Source organism: Ovis aries, chromosome 17 (genome assembly GCF_016772045.2).
Source record: "Ovis aries strain OAR_USU_Benz2616 breed Rambouillet chromosome 17, ARS-UI_Ramb_v3.0, whole genome shotgun sequence".
NCBI classification, from domain to species: domain Eukaryota; kingdom Metazoa; phylum Chordata; class Mammalia; order Artiodactyla; family Bovidae; genus Ovis; species Ovis aries.
The window spans coordinates 71,590,847-71,616,925 of record NC_056070.1 but is presented as its reverse complement, the minus strand read 5'-3'; the positions used below and the strand labels follow the sequence as shown (position 1 = coordinate 71,616,925).

Genomic DNA, 26,079 nt, shown 5'->3' with positions numbered 1-26,079 from the left:
GGAGCTGTGATCAGCCACGTGAACGAGGGTGTCACTGCCAGCAGGTAAGCACCGCGAAGGAAGAGTCATTCGTGGTTCTAGGTGCCGGGGGGACAGTCACGACCTCTGTCCGCTCCAGTGTTCTGAGATCCAACCGGCGTCTCTCTGGGCAGCACAGACACTCTGTCAGGGGCTCACATCTCATACCATAGCTTCCCGCCGCCCCCCCAGAACAGCCCAGCTCAGTTAACCCAACCACTATGACCCAGGGATTGGGCACATACTTCAGGGAATCAGCCACCAGCTCCTGCCTGCCCAGAGCTTACACTAGTGGGCGGAAGGAGCTCAGAAACTGACGCAGCCATTGAAAGGCCCACCCTGCTCTCCGACTGCTAATTAGAGGCTTTAAGTAACAATGTTTCTAAGAGTTAAGAATCAAGCGGGGATTTGGACAAGCCCTGAAGACTGGCTGAGTGGTTTGAGCTAAACAGAGATACTGTTAGGAGGGCGCGGCTGCTGCTGCTAAGTCGCTTCAGTCGTGTCCGACTCTGTGCGATCCCGTAGACGGCAGCCCACCAGGCTCCTCTGTCCGTGGGAGCAGTGTCCCATTCCCTACTACTAGATAGACGGGTATCTGAGACATACAAGAAAGACCTCCCGTGGGAGATTCCTAAACCCTCCTTTGGGCCAGGAGAGACACAAGCCCCACTTTTTGTCAAGGGGCAAGAGGCCTCTTGTGTGACCTACCCTGAACACTGTCCCTCGGACTGGGAGGACTGTTACTGATGAGCCTCCTGACCTGGGGCAGCCACCTTCCCTCTGTGAGTCTGTTCTCTCATCCGTAAAATGAAGGGGTTAGATGGTGTTCAACATCTCTTATCCAGAAAGATGGCTAAAATTGGATTCCTGTGGATACGGTTAAATTCACTTTGCTGGTGTTTTACTGAGGGTTTTGCATCTCTGCTCATCAGAGATCTTGGCCTGTAGTTTCCCTTTTTTACATTGTCTTTCTCTGATTTTGGCAACGGAGGTCTTGTAGAATGAGTTTGGCAGTATTCTAGCCTGTCCAATTTTTTGGAACAGTTTGAGAAGAATGGATATTAACTCTTCTTTTTATGTTTGGTAGGATTCCCCTGGTAAAGCTATACAGCCCTGCACTTTTGTTTGCTAGGATTTTTTTTTCTTTTTTAATGACAAAGTAAATTTCACGACTAGTGAGAGAAAAAAGAACAAACTGGAGGTGTCACACCCCCGACTTCAGATTATACTACAAAGCTACAGTCGTCAAAACAGACCAGCACAAAATGGACACGCAGATGGACAGAACGGGAAAGCGAGCCCAGCAATAAACCCACACAACTGAGGTCAATCAATCCACAGCAGAGGAGGCGAGAGCATATAAGAAGGAAAACACAGTCTCTTCAGTAAGTGTTGCTTGGAAAACGGGACAGCTGCGTGTAACAGGATGAGGCTAGAACATTTCCTTAGATCATTTGCAAATGTAAACTCAAAATGGATTAAAGACCCAAATGTAAGACCTGAAACCATAAAACTAAAGAGCGCAGGCAGCGCACTCTGACGTGAGTCGTAGCAACATTTCTTTGGACCTGCCCCCTAAGGCGAAAGAAATAAAATTGAAAATAAGTAAGTGACACCTAGTTAAACTTAGGAACTTTTACACCAAGGAAAGCGGTGACGAACGATGAGACGACTTACCAAGTGGGAGAGAATGCTTGCAAGTTGTAATTATGACCAGTTGGGGTTAATGGCCAAAACAGGTAAACACTTCATACAATAGTAAAAAACCAAACACACACCAGGGCCTTCCCTGCTGGTCCAGTTGCTTAGACTCCGTGCCCCCAGTACAGGGGACTCAGGTTTGACCGCTTGTCAGGGAACCAGATCCCACATGCACAGTTAAGACCCGAGGCAACCAAATACATAAGTATTGCTTTTAAAAAGCAAACCACACTATTAAGAAATGGGCAGAAGACCTGAACAGACACGGTCCCAAAGAGGCCACACAGATGGGCCAGCACGGAAAGACGCTCGGCACCACTGACCCCCAGAGAGACGCAGATCGAAGCCGTAACGAGGCAGGATGGCCCTCATCAAAGAAAACGCAAACAGCCAGCGGTGGTGAGGACGCAGAGAAAAGGGAGCCCTGAGACACCGCTGCTTGTCAGGCAGCTTGGTGCAGCCATTGTGGAAACCAGCATGGAGATTCTTCAAAACACCAAAGGCAGAATCCAGCAATGCCACTCCTGGCTGCGTCCACGAACAGGATGAAAATGCCAGTTCCAAAATACACGTACACCCCAACAGTTATAGCAGCGTTATTGACAACAGAAAAGATTCGGGAGCAACGCAAGTGTGTACCAACAGACAAACGGATAACGAGGGCGAGGGGTGTGTGTGTGTGTGTGTGTGTGTGTGTGTGTGTGTGTGAAACAGGACGTTACTCGGCCATAAAAAGAACGGAATCCTGCCATCTGCAACAGTGTGTGTGGACCGAGAGAGTATTACGCTTAGTGAAATGGCTCAGACAGATAAAGGCAACTAGGCTACGTTATCACTTACAGGTCGAGCCTAAAAAATTAAGAAATGTATAGAACAGAACAGAAGCAGACTCGCAGGTGCGGAGAGCACACCGCGGCTACCACCGGGAGGAGGGAGGGGAGAGGGGAGATAGCGCCAGGGGACTGAGACGCAGACTCACCATGTGAGAAACAGCCCAGGGACAGAGAAACACGTTTGCTGTTCTGTAACAACTTTAAAGGAGTGTGATGCGTAAGAATACTGAATCGCTATGTCCATACCTGGAGCTAAAGTTACAAATCAACCACACTTCAATTTAAAAAAATCAAATACTGCAGCCCACGGTACTAGGGCAGTTACGGAGTTTCTGTTTGAGGCTGAAAGAGTTTCAGAAATAGACAGTGGGGACGGCTGCCCGGCACTGTGAATGTAGTTGATGCCGCTTTAAATGGTTAAAATGGCAACTTTTATGTCATATATATTTACCACAATTATTAAAAATTAAGAACGTCCTACTGCAAAACTCACTGCATCGTACACTTTAAATGGATAAATCTATGATAAGTGAATTGTATTTCCATGAAACTGCTTAAAAAAACCAAACCTTTAAAAAGGAGCATACTCCAAGAATGTGAGTTCTAATGGCTTCCCTGGTGGCCCAGCGGTTAAGGAATCTGCCTCGCAACGCAAGGGACAACCCGTGGTCGGGGCAGACCCCCCGCACCACGGAGCAACTACACCCACGGGCCCCTGCCGCTGATGCGTGCCCCTGGAGCCGAGCGGCCCGCACAGCACGACGACGGGCAGGCCCGCCTGCCACAGCCAGACGCGGCTACAGAGGGCCCGCTGGGAGCGACGAGGACTCGCCGCAGCCAAAAAAGAAAGTATTCAATCCAACTGACTGGGGCAACTGTTTCTCCCCCAGGGGCAGCCATTTGGTGTTTCTCCTAGAAACAGTCCAGACGCAAGCAAGTATATTTTAAAATCATATCTTTTTCTTTTTAATGCAAATTAAAAGAAAGTGACACTCTGTTCTGGACTCCGCTTTATTTCACTTTCGGATGTATCTCAGGTTGTTGCGTATCAGCCCACGCAGAGCTACACCATTCTCTTCCACTTCTGCATAGAACTCCGCTGCAGAGGATCATCACAATTTGCTTCACGAGTTCCCTCAGTGTTCACAGTTTGACGGCTTCTAGCCTTTTCCTACAGCAAACGGTTGCAGGAAGCATCCTTGCACTTACGGCTTTAGACACAGGCGTGAGTATGTCATCAACAGGATAAATTCCTAGCTCTGGAATTGCAGGTTCAAAAGGTTAATGCATGTTAAACATTAACACTGCTAAATCGATTTTTCTATAGAGTCTACCAATGTATCCTGCTACCAAGGATACATTCATTCATTTTTTTTCATTCAACCAGTATTTGAGTGGCTACTGTGTGCCAGGCATTTTTCTAGGTTCTGGAAACATAGCAATGCATAACAACAAGGACAAAACAAAGCCCCTTCCCTAAGAGAGCTTGCAGAGGCTGAGGGAAAAGCGAAAAGCAACAGAGATCATGTTTCTGGCGGTAGGAAATGCTGTGGCTAAAATAAGGCAGAGAAAGGAGTGCTGCTGGTCAGGATTCAGCTCAGTTCAGTCGCTCAGTCGTGTCCGACTCTCTGTGACCCCATGGACTGCAGCCCACCAGGCCTCCGTGTCCATCACCAACTCATGGAGTTTACTCAGACACATGTCCATTGAGTTGGTGATGCCATCCAACCATCTCATCCTCTGTCGCCCCCTTCTGCCTTCAATCTTTCCCAGCATCAGGGTCTTTTCCTATGAGTCAGCTATTCACATCAGAAGGCCAAAGCATAGGAGTTTCAGCTTCAGCATCTGTCCTTCCAATGAATATTCAGGACCAATTGCCTTTAGGACTAACTGTTTGGATCTTCTTGTAGCCCAAGGGACTCTCAAAAATTTTCTCCAACACTGCAGTTCAAAAGCATCGATTCTTCGGCCAAGGTGTGTGGGTGTGGGTTAGTCGCTTAGTTGTGCCCGACTCTCTGCGACCCCACGAACTGTAGCCAGTCAGGCTCCTCTATCCATGGGATTCTCCAGGCAAGAATACTGGAGCGGACAGTCAGTCCCTTCTCCAGAGGATCTTCCTGACCCAGGGATCGAACCCCGGTCTCCTGCGCTGCAGGCAGATTCTTTACCACCTGAGCTACAGGGAAGATCTCGGCCAGGGTAGGGGTTGGCAATTGAAATAAGATGGTGAGGGTAGGAGAATTGCAAGCCTCAGTTTCCTATCCGTAACGGGGACACTAGCAGTACTTTTGAAATTAAGTCTGGTAGATAACAGTGATCATTTCACAAACAGAGATAATGTTGCTATAAGCAACCTTTCAGGTGAGAAAACCTTCGCCTAAGGAGGAGCAATTTGCCTAAGGTCCCAGGGAAAATGGATGGCTCAGTCAGAACCAGGACCCAGTCTCCTGACCTTCCGTGCAGCGAACTTCTAAATATATCCAAGGGGCGACAGCGCTAAGAAGCAATCCAGCTGGGGCTGCTGCCGGCACCGCAGTTCAGACGGAAGCGTTCTCTGAGAACGTGATTTTCTGCATCAGCGTGAGGGGAGGGAAGATGTGAGAGCACGCGAGGTCCTTCTTCAAGGAGAAGCAGGACAGCTTCACTGGGGCTCGAGGCTGAGCCTGCTGGGGTTTACTCACAAGACGTCCAGATCCAGGGCGGTGCTCGCGGCCAAAGGCAACAAGCTTCCTGGCTGTTGCTAGCCCATCTGCTCTGATGAGACTCCTCCAAACCCTCATCTCCCATTGGTTTCATTCCAAGGAATCTCCTAGAGGAAAGATAAGCAGCAGTTAAATCGCAGCTGTAGAAATAATAAGATCCGGACGGGCAGCTGTATCTGTTTGGCCGGGTGAGCGTTTCCAAGCGGGCCAAGAGCTGCGGTGGTCTCCCAGCTCACCCTGCGCGCCGTGCTCACCCGGGGGCCCCCGGCTCCACCCGCAGCGGGCACTCGCTGCTTCCTCGGGCCTCCTGCCTACACAGTGCCGACCCCTGCCTGGGTTCCAACCTCCTTCAGCCCTGTCCTTTCTTCATGAAGGGTCTCATTCCCACCACTCAGCTTAACCTCTCCTTTAAAAGAAGATGCTTGCTAGCTAACACAAGCAGTATGGTGCAGGACCTAGAGAAGTCAGCATTCTGGGCTTGACCCCTGTTGAGAAGTGCTTGTTTGAACCTGGACAAGTCATTACCTTTTCTGGGCCTCCATTTCCAAAAACTAATTTCACTTACTTATGCATTGGCTGTGCTGGGTCTCTGCTGCTGTGTGGCCTTTTCTCTAGTTGCAGAGAGCGGGGGCTACTCTCGTGATGTGGAGAACAGGCTCAGCAGCCGAAGGCCTGGGCTCTGTAAACGGGCTCAGCAGCCGCGGGTCTGGGCTCTGTGAACGGGCTCAGCAGCCGCGGGCCTGGGCTCCGTGAACGGGTCAGCAGCCGCGGGTCTGGCTCTGTGAACAGGCTCAGCAGCTGTGGCCCACGGGCTTACCTGCTCCGCAGTATGTGGGATCTTTCCAGATCACGGATCAAACCCACATCTCCTGCGTTGGCAGGCGGATTCCTTACCACTGAGCCACCAGGGAAGCCTCTGGGCCTCATTTTACCTATCTAAAAATGCTGTATATTGTATGGCATTTCAAGTACCATCAAGTTAATTACTCGGCAAAGGGCAGGGAGGGACCCCAATGATCCACTTAAAGAGAAAAGAATACACAGACAAGCAATGAGGCCAAAGGCAGAATTCTTCAGCTTGGAGGCACCAGAATCACTAAAATGCTGTCAAGAGGTGCGTATGGCAACCAACATCAGGGTGTGAATGGCATCCAGTACCAAGTCTGGGGTTAGCCATAACGGGAGTTCATACCTAGACAAGAGGCCTCAGTTTCAAATTTTATTCGTATGCTGGGTAAACCTCAATGCGAGGGAATATCCAGGCCAGAGCGGGACCTGCCCTGCCTGCTCCTGACAAAGGAACCATGAGAGGGAAAGTGAGCACTGGCCCAGATCAGCAACAGTTACTTAAACATCATGGTGATCAAGAAACTACTTTCCTCTGCAAGGCTAAGAACAGGAAGCTTGAGAAACATTCAGCCCATTGAAGAGACACTGCATTCAAATTTGGGAAAGTGATCTAGAAAGATTTCAAAAGACGTCAGGACTTTGAAGCAAATGTGCAGATATTTCCATTTCTGTTTGAACTATGGCCAGTCACAAACAGGTGAGGGTTCTGTTGGGGTAATTTGAGAAAACCTTTGTGACTATCACTAGCGTATGCTGTCTTCCGAGGTCACATCCATAATCGTAAGTTTACCCACAGAGAGAGGCAGAGAATAGCGTGGACAACGGAGACGCGAGATTCTGAATTCCAAAGTAACCTGACAGTTACTGCATCACTGTTCCAGCCTAGAAAAACAATCCGGGCCCCAAACTTCTCTTCTGTATGCCCTACCTCTGGGTTGACAACAAACTCACAGGCTGGAGTCTGCAGCGCGGCAGACACTCAGGGCTGCGGACGCCGAGTCCAGCAGGCTGCTCAGATCTTACCCCTGCTGGGATACCAGCAGACTCAAACTCCAGGGTCAGCGGTGCCTCCTAGCAGAGAAACACAGGAGGCGGCGGCACCGCTTTCATGAAGCCTTCAGTGACTTTCCACTGAGCTGTGGGAAAATTCTGACAGTCGACTGTGGCTGAATCATAACCCAGAGGTCCTGACAGCTCAAATCTTTGAGGATTCCTTTCATTCCTTTCCCAAAGGGGAACCTGGCAAACTCCGATTGGTTAATTCCGTTTGCCTTCTTCTCCTTAAGATGTAGGTGCAAAGTGGTGCATGCTCTTGGTGGCAAAAGGGTATCAGTGTAACGGCATCTGTGATTGCAACAACTTACGTTTATCCAGCACTTCCTGCTGTCAGGCAGTGTTTACAGACTGTTTTCACTGAGTCTTCACAACTGCCCAGTGCGGGTGTTACTAGCAATATTCCTAGTTTACAAGTGAGAAAACTGAGGCCCAGGGAGGCTGGTACCTCGCCTCTGGTCCCACAGCGTGGGTGTGAGGCGGGGAGATTCAACGTGAGCACTGTCTAGAGCCTGTGCTTACCACCGTGCCAGACTGTGTCCAGCGCCAGTACAGACACTCCGAGCTCAAAGGCACTTTAGAGATCAGAGACCAGCCCGCAGCTTTTGCAGCTGAGAAAACAGCCCTAACGAGCTGATGGGAAGTGCCCAGCGACAGAGTGGGGCGCTGAGGCAGGGCTCTCCACTCCAGGGTCCAGTGCCCTCTCTCTGCTGTGTCAGAGGCCGGGGGCTCTCTGATCCATCCTAAGGGTCTGGAGCTTTTTCATATCTTACTCTTTATTCTTTAGGGATTGGAGCTTTATATAAACACAAAAATACTTTCCTAGGCTTTCTTCATAATATACTGACCTCTCAATTCTTCCTGCCCTTTTAAAGGGACTTCTTTTTTTTAGTATGAACTTGCCTCTCTTTTGCCGTCTTTCTTTAAACCCCAAGAAAGTGAAAGCAACTTCCGACAGGTGTTTTTTTAAGAATCTTGGATATCTTTCAACCAACTTTACCTTTTTATTAACCAAAGCATCTTAAACACAGCTATTCGGCTATAATTTCTAATTGTCAGTTGTCTAGCAATTGTTTCTGACCTCAGTGTCCTTCCCTGCCCCTCCCTCTTAAGGGAAGACCACTAAGGCTCGCCGTGTCGCTCAGCTTCTACAGGTCATCCTCAGGCCTCGCCCTGCCTCCTGCCGTGGAGAAGGTGTTCCCACTGCACCTCAGGTCGTCGCGGCACAATGACCGTGGCCCCATTTCTTCCCACTCCCTTCTTCGCCCAGACCAACAGATTACACGGAGGGGAGGAAGCGTGTGGAAGGAGCAGCACCTGCTGATGGAGTCTGGTCTTCGCAGTCAGAGAAACCTTCACCCTCTGGTCAGTTTCGTAGACTGAGCGGAGCCTCAGACACCATGTGGATGGGAGGCCCCACTTCAAGATGGTATGAGAACGGATTGAAAGAATGTGTAAAGGGCCCCCCAGCACACAGCCGACGGGCCTCCCAGGCGGCACCAGTGGTCAAGAACCCTGCCAGTGCAGGAGACCTCAGAACCGCGGTTCAGCCCCGGGCTGGGGAAGATCTCTTAGAGGAGGAAAAGGCAACCCGACCCAGAGTTCTTGCTGGAATCGCATGGACAGGGGGGCCCGGCGGGCTAGTCCAGGGCTGCAAAAGACTCAGACACAACGGAAGCAGCCTAGCAGCAGCACGCAGCTGCCGCCGTCCCCCCTCCCCAGGTCCTTTCCCTCCCTTCACAAAAAACATTCAAAACACCTTCATTAAAAAAAAAAAAAAAAAAAAAGCCGTATCTCACCCTCAAATAAACTGTTCTCTCTCCTTCCTGTCACTCCAAGCAGGTCTCACTGTTGGCCCTTCTGTTCCCCTACTCAATTCACTTTGGCCACCATACCCTGAACTCCTACCAGGGACCAGCTCAGCCCACTGTAATGCTTTCCCGAGTCCGATGCGCACTCGTGAGCTGACCCGCTGCGACGTTAACTGCCGGCCCGCACTCTGACCTCGGGTGACCTGCTCCTTTCTGCATCTCCTCCAACTCCCCTGAACTTTCTGTCTCACCGCTTTCCACCTCCCACCTCTCTGCGTCCTGTCTCTGGGTGATCTCTTCTATGCCCATGGACTCAGCAATCACTATGTGCTTATTAGACCTCCGACTCACTCTCTCTAGTCCCAGTTCTAAAGCTGAGGCCCCAGACCCAAGTTTCCATCTGTTCACAGGGATCTGTCTTTGGAAGACCCACAAGCATCTAAATTTCCAAAGTTGCTTTTTCACTCATGGCTCCTGCTTCCTAAATGGTGTCACCATTAAGCCAAGGCTCAAGAAGCAAGCCTACTCATCTTGAACGTCCCTATCTTCCATACGCCATTTCAGTGAACACAAATCTCTTTGATTTTTATTTCCAAAGTATCTTCTGAATTTAACCTCTCCCTCTCCTTAGATTAGAGTTTTGTCGTGTCTCAGGTTATGCTGCAGACTGGAAGCCTTTACTTCTAGCCTTTACTCACCCTGCTTGCCCTCTGCACAGACCCACGATTTATCTAATTAATAGATCTGAGCACATTAATCCTCTTTTCTTAAAACTTCCACAGCAGTGACCAAGGGACACCCTGAATATTTATATTCCTAGCTCCCTATTAGAATGAAGGCACCTCATTTTCAATTACTGTATCTTGCTGCAAATACATATACTTTCTAAAGCACATTAGTAATATGCATCAAAAAATATGCGTCAAGAAAGGTTATCAGATGGCAGATGGCAGAGTAGAAAGATGTGTGCTCATCTCCCTGCAAGAGTTGCTTAACTAGCTGTTAGACAGCCGTCGGCAGAGCATGCTGGAACCCCCCAGAAAAGAGACCCCACGTCAAAAGACAAAGAAGAAGCTGTGGTGAGATGGTGAGAGGGGCACAATCATAGCAAAAATCACATCCCACACCCACCGAGGGGCGGCCACACACTGGAAAACAATAACAGCAAAGAAGTTCTCCCCCTGCTGTGAAAGCTCTGAACCCCACATCAGGCTTCCCAGCCCAGGATCCAACAAGGGGACTGGGGATCCCCAAGGAATCCGACCCTGCAGGCCAGCGGGATTTGACCGTAGTCCACAGGACTGCGGGAAACAGACTACAGTCTCGGAGGGCACAATCAAAACCTTGCCCACACCGAGCCCCGGCAGAAAGGAGCGGCAACCCCCCAGGAGGCTGAGCCAAAACCACCTGCTGGTGTTGGAGGGCCTCCTGTGCAGGCGCGGGCCAACAGGAGCTCAGCCGGGGGACAGGGCCCTGGCCGCAGCAGCCTGGGAAGGTCCCCCCTTGGCATAAGCCCTCTTGGAGGTTGCCATTAACCTTACCGTAGAGCCCTGCAGACCCCAGGGCTGGGTCTCTCAGGCCAAACAATGCCCAACGAGGGAGCACAGCCCCTCCCATCAGCGGATAATTGGACTAAAGCTTCACTGAGCAAGGCCCTGCCCACCAGAGCAAGACCCAGTTTTTCCCATTGCCAGTCCCTCCCATCAGGAAGCTTACAGAAGCCTCTGAGCCTCCTCCATCAGAGGCCAGACAGAAGAAGCAAGAAAAACCACAGTCCCACAGTGGCTAAAACAAAAGCCACAGTATAGAAAATTAACCAGGATGAAAAAGCAGAAAGTTAAGTCCCAGATGAAGGAACAAGGCAAAACTCCAGAAAAACAAGTAAACGAAAGGGAGACAGGCAACCTTCCAGAAACAAATTCAGAATAACGATTGTGAAGATGATCCAGCATCTCGGGAAAACAATGGAGCAGATGCAGGCGACGTTTACCAAAGACCGAGATGAGCTAAAGAACAGACACGGGTGAGCAGGACACCAGAAGGATCCGCAGCAGCGCGACTGAGGCAGAGAGCGGGAAACGGCCGGACGACAGGGTGGTGGAGATCACCGCCGCGGAACAGAGCACAGAGAGGCCCGGAAAAATATTTGGAGAGATAATAGCTGAAAAGCTTCCCTAACGCGGGAAAGGAAATGGTCATCCAAGTCCAGGAAGCACAGAGAGTCCCAGGCAGGATGAACCCAAGGGGGAGCACGCTGAGCCGTGCAGAAATCAGACGGACAAAAGTGAAAGACGGAGATAAAAACACGAAAAGAAACGAAGGAAAACGACAAACAACGTACAGGGAACTCCCGTCGGGCCGTCAGCGGCTTTCTCAACAGAAGCTCGACAAGCCAAAAGCGAATGGCGCAAGATGTTTGACGTGGTAAAAGGGAAGAACCTGCAACCAAGAGTACTCTTTCCAGCAAGACTCCCATTCAGGCTGATGGAGACATCTAAAGCTTTCCAGACGAGCCAAAGTTAAGAGAAGTCAGCACCACCAAACCAGCTTCCAACAAGTACTAAAGGAGCTTCTCTAGGGAGGAAACAACCTACAACAGACTCTGAACAATTGCGAAACAGTAATGAGGCCACATACATCCATAATCACCCTAAACGTAAACGGGTTAAACACACCAACGAAAAGACACAGGCTGGCTGGGGGAGCGCAGCCTGTGCGTGCATCCGCTTTCACTCCCCACATCACTCTGCTGACAGCCGCCAGCTCAGCTCAGCCCAGCCGCCAGGTCAGCCCAGCCCAGCCGCTCAGGCGCGCCCGACTCTCTGCGACCCTGTGAACCGCAGCACGCCAGGCCTCCCTGTCCATCACCAGCTCCCGGAGTTCACTCAGACTCCCGTCCATCGAGTCTGTGATGCCATCCGGCCATCTCATCCTTGGTCGTCCCCTTCTCCTCCTGCCCCCAACCCCTCCAGCATCAGAGTCTTCTCCAATGAGTCAACTCTTCGCATGAGGTGGCCAAAGTACTGGAGTTTCAGCTTTAGCATCATTCCCTCCAAAGAAATCCCAGGGCTGATCTCCTTTACTCTCTCAAGAGTCTTCTCCAACACCACGGTTCAAAAGCATCAATTCTTCGGTGCTCAGCCTTCTTCACAGTCCAACTCTCACATCCATACATGACCACAGGAAAAACCATAGTCTTGACTAGACGGACCTTTATTGGCAAAGTAATGTCTCTGCTTTTCAATATGCTATCTAGGTTGGTCAGAACTTTCCTTCCAAGGGGTAAGCGTCTTTTAATTTCATGGCTGCAGTCACCATCTGCAGTGATTTTGGAGCCCCCCAAAAATAAAGTCTGCCACTGTTTCCACTGTTTCCCCATCTATTTCCCATAAAGTGATGGGACCAGATGCCATGATCTTCATTTTCTGAATGTTGAGCTTTAAGCCAACTTTTTCACTCTCCTCTTTCACTTTCATCAAGAGGCTTTTTAGCTCCTCTTCACTTTCTGACAACCCCCCCCCAACTTGTACGTAATTATTTTTTCTTGTTAGGTTAATCATGTTTCCATTATGGCTTGCAGCTGTAATTATTGTTTGTCTGACTGTTGATTATGGAAACTGAGAAACATCTCTTACTGTTGTGATTATGCAACTGTTACGTAACGCTATTGTATCATGGTGGGTCAACAGAAAAATAAGATAACTCTAGATCACCAAAACTACCGTTTAATAGAAAACCTGGTAACCGTGTTTTAAAATCCTGCATAACAGAATTATTCGGTATTTTTTGAAAAATAGAGATGCCCAGGCACTGCCTTTCTCGCTGGAGCTCCAGATACACGTCTCATGAGCAGCCATGTTTAAAGCAGCCGGACTCTGCGATGAGCCTTCGCGTTTATCCCGTTGGCCTCACTTCTTCTATCTCATATTCTGTGCTCCCATGTCGTCTAGTGCATGTTCCCGATTTCCCCGTCTTTGTGTGTGTGTGTGTTTTCTTTCTCAAGTCTTTATCTAGTAGAGAAGCTTCTGTATGTATATATAGATAACAATATGCAGAATATATATGTTTCAGAACACTGGCAAATGTTTGCCTGACTAAAAAATTTATGACATTTTGATTCCATTTGTTTGAACTTAGTATGAATAGAATGCTAGATTTCTAAGATTCAAAAAATAGGCAACAAGCCACAAAGGTTTACTGTATAGCGCAGGGAACTATAGTCAGTATCTTGTAATTACCTATAATGGAAAATAATTTCAAAAATAATATATGTCTATATGTACAACTGAATCACCTTGCTGTGCACCGGAAACATTGTAAGTCAACTGTATGTCAATAAAATAAAGAAAAAAAGGTTATTATATGAGTACAAACCCGGTACCATGCCGCCGTGTACAGGAGAGAATATGAAAGAAACACGTGATCCCTGTCCTCAAAGAGCTTTTACTCTTTTTGGAGAGACAGAACAAACCCAAGGCACTGTTAAGTACCTATGCTGAGATACAAACTCTAAATGCCAGAGGAGCTCAAGCAGAGAGGAGTGAGGGCGAGGCGGAGCTTCTGGTGGGGACCTCAGAGAGGAAGAAGGCTTCCCGAGGACCTGAGGCGAGGGAAGGGGAGGGAGCGACAGAAGGCACGGGCGCTCCCAGGCGGAGAGGGCAGAGCGTTTGCCAACAGAAAGAAGCCTGGGCTAGCGGACGGGAGGCGATGCTGGGGGCCAGTGAGACCAACCTGGAGAGAAGAGGGGAGTCAGAAAACAGAAGCCCTCGAAGGTCAAGGAAATAGGAGCCCTCGAAGGTCAAGGAAATAGGAGTCTGACCAGATAAACCAAGCAGTAACTTTTCTGAGTGCTCTAATGATACAGAAATGGTCATATACAAAACTATAATAATACAGAAGCTCCCTTTTCACACACACACACACACACACACATACACACACACTTTCAACGCAGCGGCGCTTTGACAGACACTACTATCCTCATTTTGCAGATGAAGAAACTGAGACATAGAGCCGTTCAGCAATGTGCTTGGGGCCACACAACTGTGTGCAAGCCCTGAGCACCATAGGCAGAGGTAAAGGAGGTCACTCCTGCTTCCAGAGAGCTCAGCGTCCAGAGATCGGGCGCCAACGATGATCTCAGGAGCAGGCACGCACACAGCACTGTGCTAGGTGCTGTAACAAAGATATAACCACGTGGGAGTGAAAGTATTAGGTTAAAAGCAAAAGGCGCTGTCAGACAAAAGCACCGACATCGGAGAAACTAGGAAATCAGCCTCCTGGCCACTACGGTCACCCAGGCAAAATCCAGCGGGTGGAGAGATGACCGTGGATCCGGTAAGACCGGGAAAGAGGCAGAGGAGAAAACCTTCTACAGCGGAAATGGCTAACGCAGGAGACGGAATCGGACGCAGCTTTGTGCCTGGAAAGCTGAGAGGAGGACAGTGGTCAGAGGCGAGGAACTCATCTCAAGGCGGCACCGAGTGGGACACGAAGCAGGACTGGGAGGCCGTGCTCGGCCTTGGGACGGAAAGATCTGCTTAAGCGCCATTCCGCTTCTCCTCGCTGTGCCGGGTCTCGGTTGCGGCGAGGGCTTTCCCCCAGGGTGCCGAGCAGGGGCTGCTCGCTGGCTGTGGCGCCCAGGCTCGCGCGGCAGCAGCCTCTCTTGCTGTGGACTCTGGGCCCGAGGTTGCGCAGGCTCCAGCAGCTGCAGCCCCCGGGCTCTAAAGCACGGGCTCAATAGCTGTGCCCCTCGACTTAGCCGCTCTGTGGCACGTGGGAGCTTCCCAGATCAGGCGTCAAACCCGGGTCTCCCGCACTGGCAGGCAAATTCTTTACCGCTGAGCCGCCGGGCGAGCCCGATACACTAAGGCTTGGAAACAGGATTTTTTTTTTTTTTTTTACATTGTTAGCACGCAGCCCTGAGTTGTACATAATGAAAGAATTTCAAATATTTCAGTAAACTCTCTGCCAGGAGGACGGCCTCTGTGTTTTATTTCCTCCTCACGTTTTGCTGGTCTCTATCATCAGCTCTGTCTTGCATCATCCTACAGAAATGAGGTGGAACATAACAAAGCTGAAACACACAAGAATTTACCTATCCAAAACTGATCCCAAAAACTCTGTTTGCTCGTCGCTTCTCTGGAACTTTTCCATCAGAGTTGCTTTCATGATCAATCTACAGTCCAGACTTTATCATCACACTCTGTTAAAACCTCCAACCTCATCATCCAATAATTAAGCTCTTGTTGTTTTTTCAAAAATAAAATCTACTCTCAAAAAAAAACAAAAACAAAAACCCTTATCAGCACTAAAGTTGTTCCAGAAGCTGTAACACAGGCTCTGTAGGCAACATCCACAGGGGCTTTCCAAATATTCCAAGGAGTGGCCCCATCGCTGTGGGGAAGCGATATCCCTACGGAGAGTGGGACATCATACTGCTGATTATTTCACAGACCCGCTTTTCATTTAATTCTTGAAGCAGTCACAGAAGCAAGTATTATCATCTTATGCTGAAGAAGAGTAAGAGAAGATCCAGACAGGAACAGAGACGCAGGCGTGCAGAACAGACTCTGGACACGACGGGGGAAGGAGAGGGAGAGAGACGAGAGAGCCGCGCTGGAACATGCGCACGGCCGCGCGCAACGCAGCTGGCTGACGGGGAGCTGCTGCGCCACGCGGGCGCAGCCCCGCGCTCTGCCGCACCCGGAGGGCTGGGAGGCGGGGGGGGGGGGGAGGCTCAAGAGGGAGCGGACACGTGTATAATCCTGGCTGACTCACGCTGCTGAAGAGACTACCGTAAAGCAACGACCCTCCAATTAAGAATAAATGCTTTAAAAAAGTAAAAAGAAGGTTCAGAAAAGCTACTTTCTCAAGGTTATAAAACTAAGACATAGCAGAGTTGGGAATTTTAAAACGTACGATTTCACCACTGTACCACGTTGCTTTTGATAAAATAACCCGACGTTTGGGGACATGATTAAGCAGCATCGTTGCTGTGCAGCCTCATCTTGCATGGCCATGATTGCCACGGCCTTTTAATTTCATTTGTTTCCCCACCATTTTCTGTCTCTACTGATTTGGGAAAATACGAACAACCAGCCGTGAAAAATCTGTCACAGATCTCAAATTAAGTCTACCTCATAAAAATATAGAACATTGGAAACAGAAATATCTTTAAATCATCAGGCCTGTCTCCTGATGATATGGTTTTAAGTACATTATAAGCCAGGTCAACAGGCAAATCGTGTTCCCTTCTCCTTGGGATAATGCAATCCGCTGAAGGCGCTCGTGTATCTGCCAGCAGGGGCTTTATTCATGAACTCTCTGCTGAACACAGAAATTTGTATTTATCCCTCCTTTAAACTCTACTCCTTCAACACTGGAACACCATACACATTTTTATATAGCAGCTGATTATACTATCTTAAACTGGGTTGGAAGCCTGGCAGGCCTGAATTATTTAAGAGAAAAATATTTCCACTTGTCCTGCCAGACACATGGATCAAAGTCCATTTAAGCGACGCAGTCACCTCCTCGTTTTGCAAGGGCTTCTCTCTCTCCAGGCGGCTAAGCAGCCTGCAGTCTCCCTTCCTTTCGGCCGGATAACTTTCAGGCTGGTCTGACCCTTCCAGTTTTTACAAACTTCATGCATTTTCTCCCGTGAATACAGTAAAAGCTTTCATGGCTAGAATCTGTCTTGAGCACGTGTCTCTAGGACGCTATCTTCCCGCACACTGGTGCAGCGCGACTGTTTATCTACCCTGGTGCCCCAGGCAGACCGGCTACTCTGTAATGGGCACCTTTTTCTGCTTTTCCCCCTTCTTGGATCGACCTTCCTGTGTCCTCCACACCTCCTTCTGGCTCAGACGCTTGTTCCCCGCCCTCTGGACCTGTGCGGCCCTTTTGGTAATATTATTGCCCAACATGGTAAACACAGCTACTGTTTATTAAGCACTAACCATGTGCTGTCTCTGGAGCCTCAGGTCTGTAATACAAACTGCCCAGCTTTTCCTCAACACTCCTCTGTGACACAGTGACATCCTCTGCGAGGTGTGTCACTTGGAGGCCTGGCACACAGCAGGCACTGGATAAACAGGCGCCTTATTAGATTAGGAGAGCAAGCACCATAGGACTTACCCGTGTTTGACTCCAGTGCCTGGTCCAGTTGTCTGGCTTACTCAATACACGTTTATAAAGTGAACCAATGAAGAGAATAAATGCTGACTGTCTGTATGAGCCTCGTGAGACAAGCTGTGCAGCTTGCCGTGGACAGCTAAAACTTAACTCTTTGGAGTCTAGACAGGAAAAGCACCCAGCTAAGTAAACAGAGATGGGGCTGGGGAGCCCAGAAGCACTCCGCAGAGGTTCAGAAGGACGCATGGTCTCGAGTTCAGGAAGCTCTTGCTGGCTAGTGACGGGAGAGGCCGGTATGGAAGACGGCCTCCTGCGGAACGCTCCAGGCGCAAGCCGGCACCAGGTGGGCTCCCACAGGGAGCGGGCGTGGTCAAATCAACTCCCTTGACCAGGGAGAAACTTAGGACTCCAAGAAAGCCTCCTGATGACGAAGGGGATGCTCCATGTCTTAGAGAACGGAAGCCTAACCCTGCAGCGCACACAGGTCCAAAGGTGCGCCTCTGCGGCACTGGGATTTGGCAGGGGCAGGAAGTGGTCTGTGTTGGAGTCTGTCAGCAGCTAGCAGGGCCCAGCGAGCAGAATGAGACCCAAGCCCTCGGCAGAGCTAGGTTTAAAAGGAGGCAGTACACTGGCATGCCAGGAGGAGACTGGATCTAAGAAACAAAACCTAGACTCAGTTCCTGAACTGGAGCGCAAGTGTGTTTATTGCCCCAACCGTGGCAGGCTGGCTATCTGACTTGGGACAGTAATTATCCAGGCGGGGCCAGCAGCAAGGCTGGAGTCTAAGGCGGGCCTCAGATTCCGGGACTAAGGACAGAGCTCGCACTGCAGGCCCTTTGCAATGGATAAGAGGACACAGTACAGCCTCCCCGAGCACGAAACCGACCTGGCTTCAGCGCTGAGGGCTTTTAGATACCAGCTGTCTGTAGATGGCAAGGTACAGAACACGAGCCTGTTTGGTCTGGATTAACAGATATCTTTCCGTCCATATTCACTCGCGTCGGCCTTGGGCTGTGCGCAGCTGTGAGCCTGCGCGGGCTCTCAGTCCCCGCACAGTGATTCTGCCCTAACTGATGGCCAGACACAACCACTTTCCAGTTGAAATCACTCTTCACAACCACAAGTTGGTTGTTTCATCCTGATTCTGGGACCAAAATCCTATTCAGTCACTATTAGGTGCCAGGATCTAAGTCCACACTACTATCAACTAAAGTAGTCCCTTTCCGATTGAAACCAACCAAGCCGGACAAATACTCTCTGAGAAACACGGCTTCCGCTGCTACCACGCGCGTTACTGAAGTCTCCCCGCCGCCCGGCTCTTCAGCAGCAGGTTCCTCCTGACTTTCACTGCTTCAGACACCAAACCGTCTTACTGGTCTACGGTCTGTTTGCGGCTCTCTGGATTTGATATCCCTAGGGGTTTTTGTTTGGTTGTTTGTGTTTTGGTTCACGTTAAAGCAATATGTCCAAATCCCGGACTATCTGGTCCAACTGCCCATCTGATGACCGACTTTCTTCTGCAACACCCCCACCAAGTGGCCGTGGGGACCGCGCTTGAACACTCAGAGCAGCTGAGCGCTCACTGCCTGCAGAGGCAGGCAACTGCATCCTGACGCCCCCGCTGGAAGTAACTGGGCCTGAAGCGCACCTCCCTGTGTTTCTATGCGTCGCCTCCAGCGCCTCTCCGCAGGGCCATACGGAACAAATATAAACCTCTTACACCTGGCCCGCTTCAGAGATCTGACTCAAGTGACAGTATCATTCCTGTGTTTGCTTTGCTGGATAAATGTTCCCAGTGCCTTCAACCATTTGCTGCTATGAGATGGTCTCACCGGCATCATCTCTCTCTTTTCTGGCTGTGCTCAAAATGGTCTACATGCCACACACATGGCCCAGAGCCAGACAGATTGCAGGTGTTTCTGGACACTGACCCTCTCATGATGCAGCCTTCTGAAGACTAAATCAGCTTCTCTGCAGCTACAACTCTCAGGCGACTCACGCTGAGTTTATGAACAGCCAAATACCCCTAAATGCCACACATATTGCTGCCGAGCTCACCGCATATTCATGTCAGTGTTTTAGGGAGAGCGGGAGGTTGAAAGGAAGGTTCATTTAAGAAGAAGGTTCATTTTACCATGTTGAAACTTCATGAAGTTTGGGTCCCAAAAATTCAGCCCAGGATTTTGCACTGTGCTTAGCTTGCTAGCCCAAGTGATTAGACAAGCTAATGATGGGCTGTGGACTAGGCTTCAGCTTAGGCTAGCCAACTCTGACTTCACGGCTTCCCTCAGAATGCCGCCTTCCTCAAAGTTACTCGTCTTTTAAATGTATGCTTTTGATTCCCAGAAGAACCGGCAGAAAGAGTATAAATGATTCAATACAAAGATGCTACCACCACTGAAAAATACCCGAAGATGAGCACCCAGGACATTAAGGGTGGTAAATTTATGATTTTCCATGGGAATATTATACCTGAACACCTTTTCCTTAATTACAAATATCTTGAAAAAATACTCCTGTATAGATTTTCAAAGATATTTCCACTTCGCTTATTTGATTATTTCAATTCAAAGAAAGTAGAGTGGGTATTGTCATACTCATTTACAGATGCAGAAACAGACCTGGAAAGCTCATGACTTGTCCTGGGGGAGCCAGGGCTGAACCCCAAGCCCTGGGATTTCTGGTCTAATGCAGTTCCCCGGGGCCAAGGCGCTCTAACACAAGAGGGTCCTGGTCCTGGTCTCAGAGCACTACTAGCCGAGGAGCGGGCCTCTAGCCGCATGTGCTCCACCCGCCCTTCCCATTTGGATTAAAAAGAGGGGGGGGGGGGGCCTCAGTGAAAAGCTGTCACAACAGTTAAGAGATCCCAAACTCTAGCCATCATAAAATGTATGAGAATTAGTCCATTACCTTTAACTTTAGAGATCAGGAAGAGATATCAGGTAATTTATCTAGAGCTGCAGTTACCTAATAGCAAAACCAGGATTAGAATCTATTTATATACCAATTCAACGTTCTTTCTGTTACACCATATTGCTTCTCAAGACGCACGTAGGCAGCTGTCTGTTACCTTCGCCTGTGAAGTCGTCTCAGTCCTGTCCGACTCTTTGCAGTCCTGTGGGCCGTAGCCTGTCAGGCTCCTCTGTCAATGGGATTCTCCAGCCAAGAATACTGGAGTGGGTTGCCATGCCCTCCTCCAGGGCATCTTCCCGACCCAGGGATCGAACCTGTGTCTCTTACATCTCCTGGGCTGGCAGGCGGGTTCTTCACCTCCAGCACCACCGGGGAAGCCACAGGGATCTGTGTGTTACCTATAGCTGGGACATTTCTGAAGGTGAGGCCTGACGTGTGTTACGTACAACTCAAGAAAGTGATGGCTAAAGATCCTGCCAAACTCCTAATCCAGGGGACTATGGGTGAGGAGACAATCAAAGAGGGATTGACCGCTACCCGTCGGGCTTGCAGCCTCCCAGCAAGCAGAGCTGTGCTGCAGGAAGCAGCCCCTGGAGGCGGACTTCCTCCTCTTGGCCATTCATGCTGTCACACGAACCGCTCCAGGATTTGGTCAGACGTGTGCACCCACCCAAGACTTGTGTCGGAGACAACCAGGATGTAAAGGCAGCGGAAAAGGAGACAGTTATGAAGCTGCCACAGCTATGGGTGGTCTTTTTAAAAAGCAGGCTAAATATTTAGCTACAAAAGGACCCTGTGGCTATAAAAACACTTATATTTATATGGTGTTTAATTTACTTCAACAATCATTTGTTGAGCACCAATTATACACAAAGCATTTTATTTCCAAAGGCATGTCATACTGCTATCCTCAAGAAACTTCATAGCTTCAGTAATATGGAAACACAGAAGTGTTTGCTCCACAGCAACCCTGAGGAGCCAGGAGAGGACTCGTTGGAGAGCAGACACCTGAATTGAATCTTAGGGTCTGGGTGAGAATTTTCTGGGTGAAGAAAAAGCCGAGCAAAGACAGAGGCATGAAACGGGGCAGTGTTTGTGCAACTAGAAACAGCCTGACGGGGCTGGAGCCCAAAGTATGGGCAGGGAAGAGTTATAGCAGGAAACGAGGCCAAGTCAGGGGGCCTGGTGCCACGCCATCTTGGACTTTGGCCTAAACTAATGAAGTGCCGCTGAAGAGCAGATCACTCTGGGAACCGAGGCTAAGGAGGAATTTGAAGTTGGGAGGCAGGAAGACTGATCATGAGTTGGTTGAAGTAATTCAGATGATGAGAGCCTGTGCATGGATGTGTAAGTAGCAATAGGAATGTATAAGACGGAGGAGATAGGTCATATTCCAGAAAACAATGAGGGGTGAGGGGTGAGGTCTCCTGATTCAAATATTCATCTTAGGATTTTTTCTCACCCCTGACACTCCTGTCATCAGAGCTCCCTTCCGTAGGATCTCCCCCGCTAAATGGAGGTGATCACTGCGTTTTAATGTTGCTCAGCTAACATCAAGATGGATTCTGAAAGTTTGCTGAGGGTAAGGAAGGCCTTTCAGGGATGGGCAGGGCTAGTTATGAAGGAAGAAGCAATGGATTCAAAGCAGAAACAAAGAACAAAGGTTTAAGCTGCTCGAAAGGAGACAATGAAACTCCATCAGTCAGTTCAGTTGCTCAGTTGTGTCTGACTCTTCGCAACCCTATGAACCTATGACCAGGCCTCCCTGTCCATCACCATCTCCCAGAGCTTGTTCAAGCTCATGTCCATTGAGTCGGTGATGCCATCCAACCAGCTCAGCCTCTGTCATCCCCTTCTCCTCCTGCCTTCAATCTTCCCCAGCATCAGGGTCTTTTCCAATGAGTCAGCTCTTCTCATCAGGTGGCTCAAGTATTGGAGCTTGAGCATCAGTCCTTCCAATGAATATCCAGGACTGATTTCCTTTAGGGGTCACTGGTTGGGTCTCCTTGTAGTCCAAGGGAAGTCTTCTCCAGCACTGCAGTTCAAAAGCATCGATTCTTTGGCGCTCAGCTTTCTTTATGGTCCAACTCTCACATCCATACATGATGGGAAAAACCATGAAAACTCCATACGTCACCATATTGCCTGGGCTGGCCCTGCTCTGCTACAAAATCCATTTTCAGGCAACTTGGGTACACTATACCAAAACTCTTTCGTGCGAGCCACTCAAGTCTACACAAGGATAGTAGTAATATTAGCAATAAAATACACCCTAGCAAAGAAGAAGAACTATAATTTCTGAGCTAAGGAACACCATATAGGGACAAGCTAGCCCCGACATTGGGCCTTTAGGATTGTGTCCCTTAAGGCCTTTCCCCCTTGACTGACTACAAGTGAAATATTGGCGCCTGTACTTTTACTTCCAGTAAGTATCATGTTTAATTTGGAAATCTGACAAATACCAAGAGCTCCTGCCCCACAGTTCACAGTAATACTGAGAGAATCGAATGGGACAAAAAGAGGCAAAAGCTCTTGTGTGCTGTAAAGTGCTAAACGAGGTCTCAAGCAGCCCCTTTGGTTCACAGGAGAAAAGAGGCAGACGGGGTCTCCATGTCATGGGGTCCCCATGTCGAGGCCTGCTCACCCGTGATGATCATAAAATCCTTCAGATCTGTCCAGTGTTGATGAGCACAGTCCACAGTACCTTAAGTACCTTCCCTAAGAATTAAAATTAATGTACGCTATGAATTTAAAAGCAACGCCTAAAACCGATACATTTTAAACAAATCGGCTTTCTATAAAACCAGCCTCTATAATGAAGCTCTGTCATAGACATGCATGTAAATAGATAAATTTATATGTGACTAGATTGTTAGACTCATATTTTATTAGAATTAGAAAGGGCTTAGTTTCTGCAGACGGTATTCCCAGATTTCTTCCCTTCCCCATCTTTCTTACAACAGGAAGACTGAGGTGATGGCAGAACCCAGACTAAACCACAAACTTCCTGACTCCTGGTATAAGGCTCTTTTTTCCTCTATAAAATGACACTTCAAACAAAAAATATAGCAAAACCCAGATTTTTAAAATGTTAGTATCATATGCTTCAAATCTTCGAAAAACTATATGTCAGCAAATGACCCCTATTCCATCCTTCCTGTTCATGCTGTATACAACTACTGAATTATTACATATCCGTAAACCAAACCATATCACCACCGAAAGTACTGGTCTTCATAACAAGGAAGAGTCCCTCACTGTCGTATGCTTGCAAGCAGTTAAAACCTTTGGGATTTGGCTGGATTTGCAAAGAGAAAGCAGGGCGGAGCCTATTGTCATTTTTACTCATTACCAAAGAAGAATCTAGTCAAGCGGCTTATTATTTAGAATGAAAATAAATTGGGTAAATAAAAAAAAATTAACATAATTTTTAAAACCCTTCTCAAATACATGTTTCATATTTGTGAAACTCTGGTTTATAATGACCTAGGGTGAATGACCTGTCACCGAACAATAGGGCAAGATGGATTAAGCAATTTAACTATAATAACAGTTTCTCCTTCTGCCTCAAGGTCCAGCTCAAATGTCATCACTTTAATGAATCTGTCCTTGATCCCTTCAGAATTAATCAAAGCCCCGAAGACACAAAAGTAGATCAGACCCAGTTCCTGCCTAGAGCTCAGAAATAATTACACAACAGTGTTTGAGAAATGCTCTAATAGGGGTATCCACAGAGGGTTAGTAGAGTCTAACTTCTGGAGCAACTGGAGGAGACTTAACAGGAGGGGATATGTAAGCTTTGTCTTGGAGGATGGGTAAGAGGTCACAGAACAGAAGATGGCAGGTCATTCTAAGCAGGAAGATAATAAAAGAGAGGGTATGAAGGATGTCAAGACGTTAGTTTTAGAAGGACGACTAAGGATAGACATCAGCGCTAAGGAGTTAAGTTAGGAGACTGGCAGCCGTTCAAGCAAAAGATGACGCGGTTGCAGGCATGAGGTGGGAGAGGGAAAGAGTTTAACAAAAGGCAGGAGACAAATTTAGCAGAACTTGATTGTATGGGAGCAAGAACGTGGAGGAAGCTTGGCAAATGAGTGGGCAGCGAGGCCATTAACTAAACTAGGAAATGCCGCAATAGGAGATAAGAGCAGGCGGAAGAAGGGAGGCTCAAATTCCCTCTGAGCCATTCTGAGCTGGCAATAAGGCCTCTACTTTGAGGTCTTGAATTATTTCCCTTTCTATGCCAGAAAGCACCCTTTCCTGTGAGCTCCAAGGCATCTTGGGTTTTTCATACCGAATTGTTCAAATCTGCTGTGTTGGGACTGCCCTGGTGCTCCACTGGCTAAGACTGCGCTCCCGACACAGGGCGCTCCAGTTCGTTCCCGGGCTTCCCAGACAGCGCTGGTGAAGAACCCTTGTGCTATGCCAGCACAAGGCATACAGCCCTCGGTCGGGAGTCAGTCCCTGGGTCGGGAAGATCCTCTGGAGGAGGAAATGGTAACCCACTCCAGTGTTCTTGCCTGGAGAATCCCATGGACAGAGGAGCCTGGCGGGCTGCAGTCCATGGGGTCACAAAGAGTCAGACACGACCCGCCCATCAATGCAGGGAAATGAAGTATACCCTGGTTCCACCCCTGGGTTGGGAAGATCCCCTGGAGGAGGAAATGGTAACCCACTCCTGTCTTCTTGCCTAGAGAATCCCATGGACAGAGGAGCCTGGCGGGCTGCAGTCCGTGGAGTTCCAGAGTCCGACATTGTCTTTCGGCTAAACCGCGACCAGCACAGGGAACTAGCTCCTGCTGGCCACGAGCCACAGCCGAGTTCAGGCGCGGCAACTACAGGCAGCCCCAGCTGCCACCCAAGACCCGGGGCGGCCAAATCAGTGAGTCGGGGCTTGTTTGTTTTTAATCTGCTGTATTTACAGAGTCTCTCCCTACCCGAAACCATGGAGGAAAGGTGCCAGGTCTCACTGATCTGTGCAACGCCCTCATCTAGGAGCCTTACGCACTGCTGCTGCTGCTGCTGCTAAGTTGCTTCAGTCGTGTCCGACTCTGTGCGACCCCATAGACGGCAGCCCACCAGGCTCCCCCGCCCCTGGGATTCTCCAGGCAAGAACACGGGCGTGGGTTGCCATTTCCTTCTCCAATGCATGAAAGTGAAAAGTGAAAGTGAAGTCGCTCAGTCGTGTCCGACCCTTAGCGACGCCATGGACTGCGGCCCACCAGGCTCCTCCGCCCATGGGATTTTCCAGGCAAGAGTACTGGAGTGGGGTGCCATTGCCTTCTCCGCCTTACACACTGCCAGCCCTCAAAGGTTGCATTCATGAAAGTCATCTCCATCAGATACTGGAAACTGACCGTGAACAGGCATCAGATCAACGCCCACACCCGCGCGAGGGGCTTCTGCAGCGTCCCTCCAGCCCGGCCCCACGGCGCCTTCTCTGGGCTCCCCTACCCCGTTCTCCCCATCTCCTTTGACGGGCCAACAACCCCGCGAGGATTCTGTCCGCATCCAGGGTGGCGAGGCCTGCGAGTGGCTGAGCAGACCGTCCCTGCAGGTGCCTGCCCCATCGGGCCGCACTGCCCGGCTCTCGGGTGGGCCGGACTCAAGGGCTCCTCACGTCCTGGGGGACTCACCGTGGCCTCTGGGAGGTGGTCCGGACCCCCCTCCCCATCTCACCCAGGGAGCCCGTGGGGACACCCACCCGTCCGCGCCTCGCCGACCGCACCCGCTCCGTGGTAACTGGCCACCCGACGGCCCAAGGGTCCCTGTGTGGGGGAGCGCGGCCTGGCCCCCACCCCGCCTAACTCCAGACACCAGGCCTCGGAGGGGGTGGCGGGGCCTCCAGCCCAGGCTCCCCTCCCCCGGGGCACTCAGCCCGTGTCCGGGGCGCTGGGCCGGAGTCCAGGCGCGGCAGGAAGGTCCATTCACCTTCCCGGTCACCGCACGCGACGCCCCGGGCGCTGATTGGCGCCCAGCAGGGGCGTGAGCGGGGGGAGCGGGGTCCTCGGAGTCCTCCCGGGCGGCGGGCGCATGTGCGGGCCTGGCCACTGCCGCCTCCTC

At 49.8% G+C, this 26,079-nt stretch overlaps 1 long non-coding RNA gene across 3 annotated transcripts; it reads right to left on the bottom strand.

Moving 5' to 3' along the window:
- Window positions 1-3,549: 3,549 nt before the first annotated feature.
- LOC105602959 (uncharacterized) lies at window positions 3,550-25,911 on the bottom strand. 3 transcript variants are annotated; one of them, XR_006056598.2, is made up of 3 exons: window positions 25,721-25,911; window positions 5,234-5,361; window positions 3,550-3,811 (listed from the first exon to the last, which is right to left on the bottom strand). It is a non-coding gene; the product is annotated as an uncharacterized LOC105602959 (long non-coding RNA). The 3 variants fall into 3 exon arrangements; XR_001021838.5 differs by lacking the exon at window positions 25,721-25,911 and adding an exon at window positions 17,107-17,167; XR_006056599.2 differs by lacking the exon at window positions 25,721-25,911 and adding an exon at window positions 15,065-15,534.
- Between the last annotated feature and the right edge of the window lie 168 nt (window positions 25,912-26,079).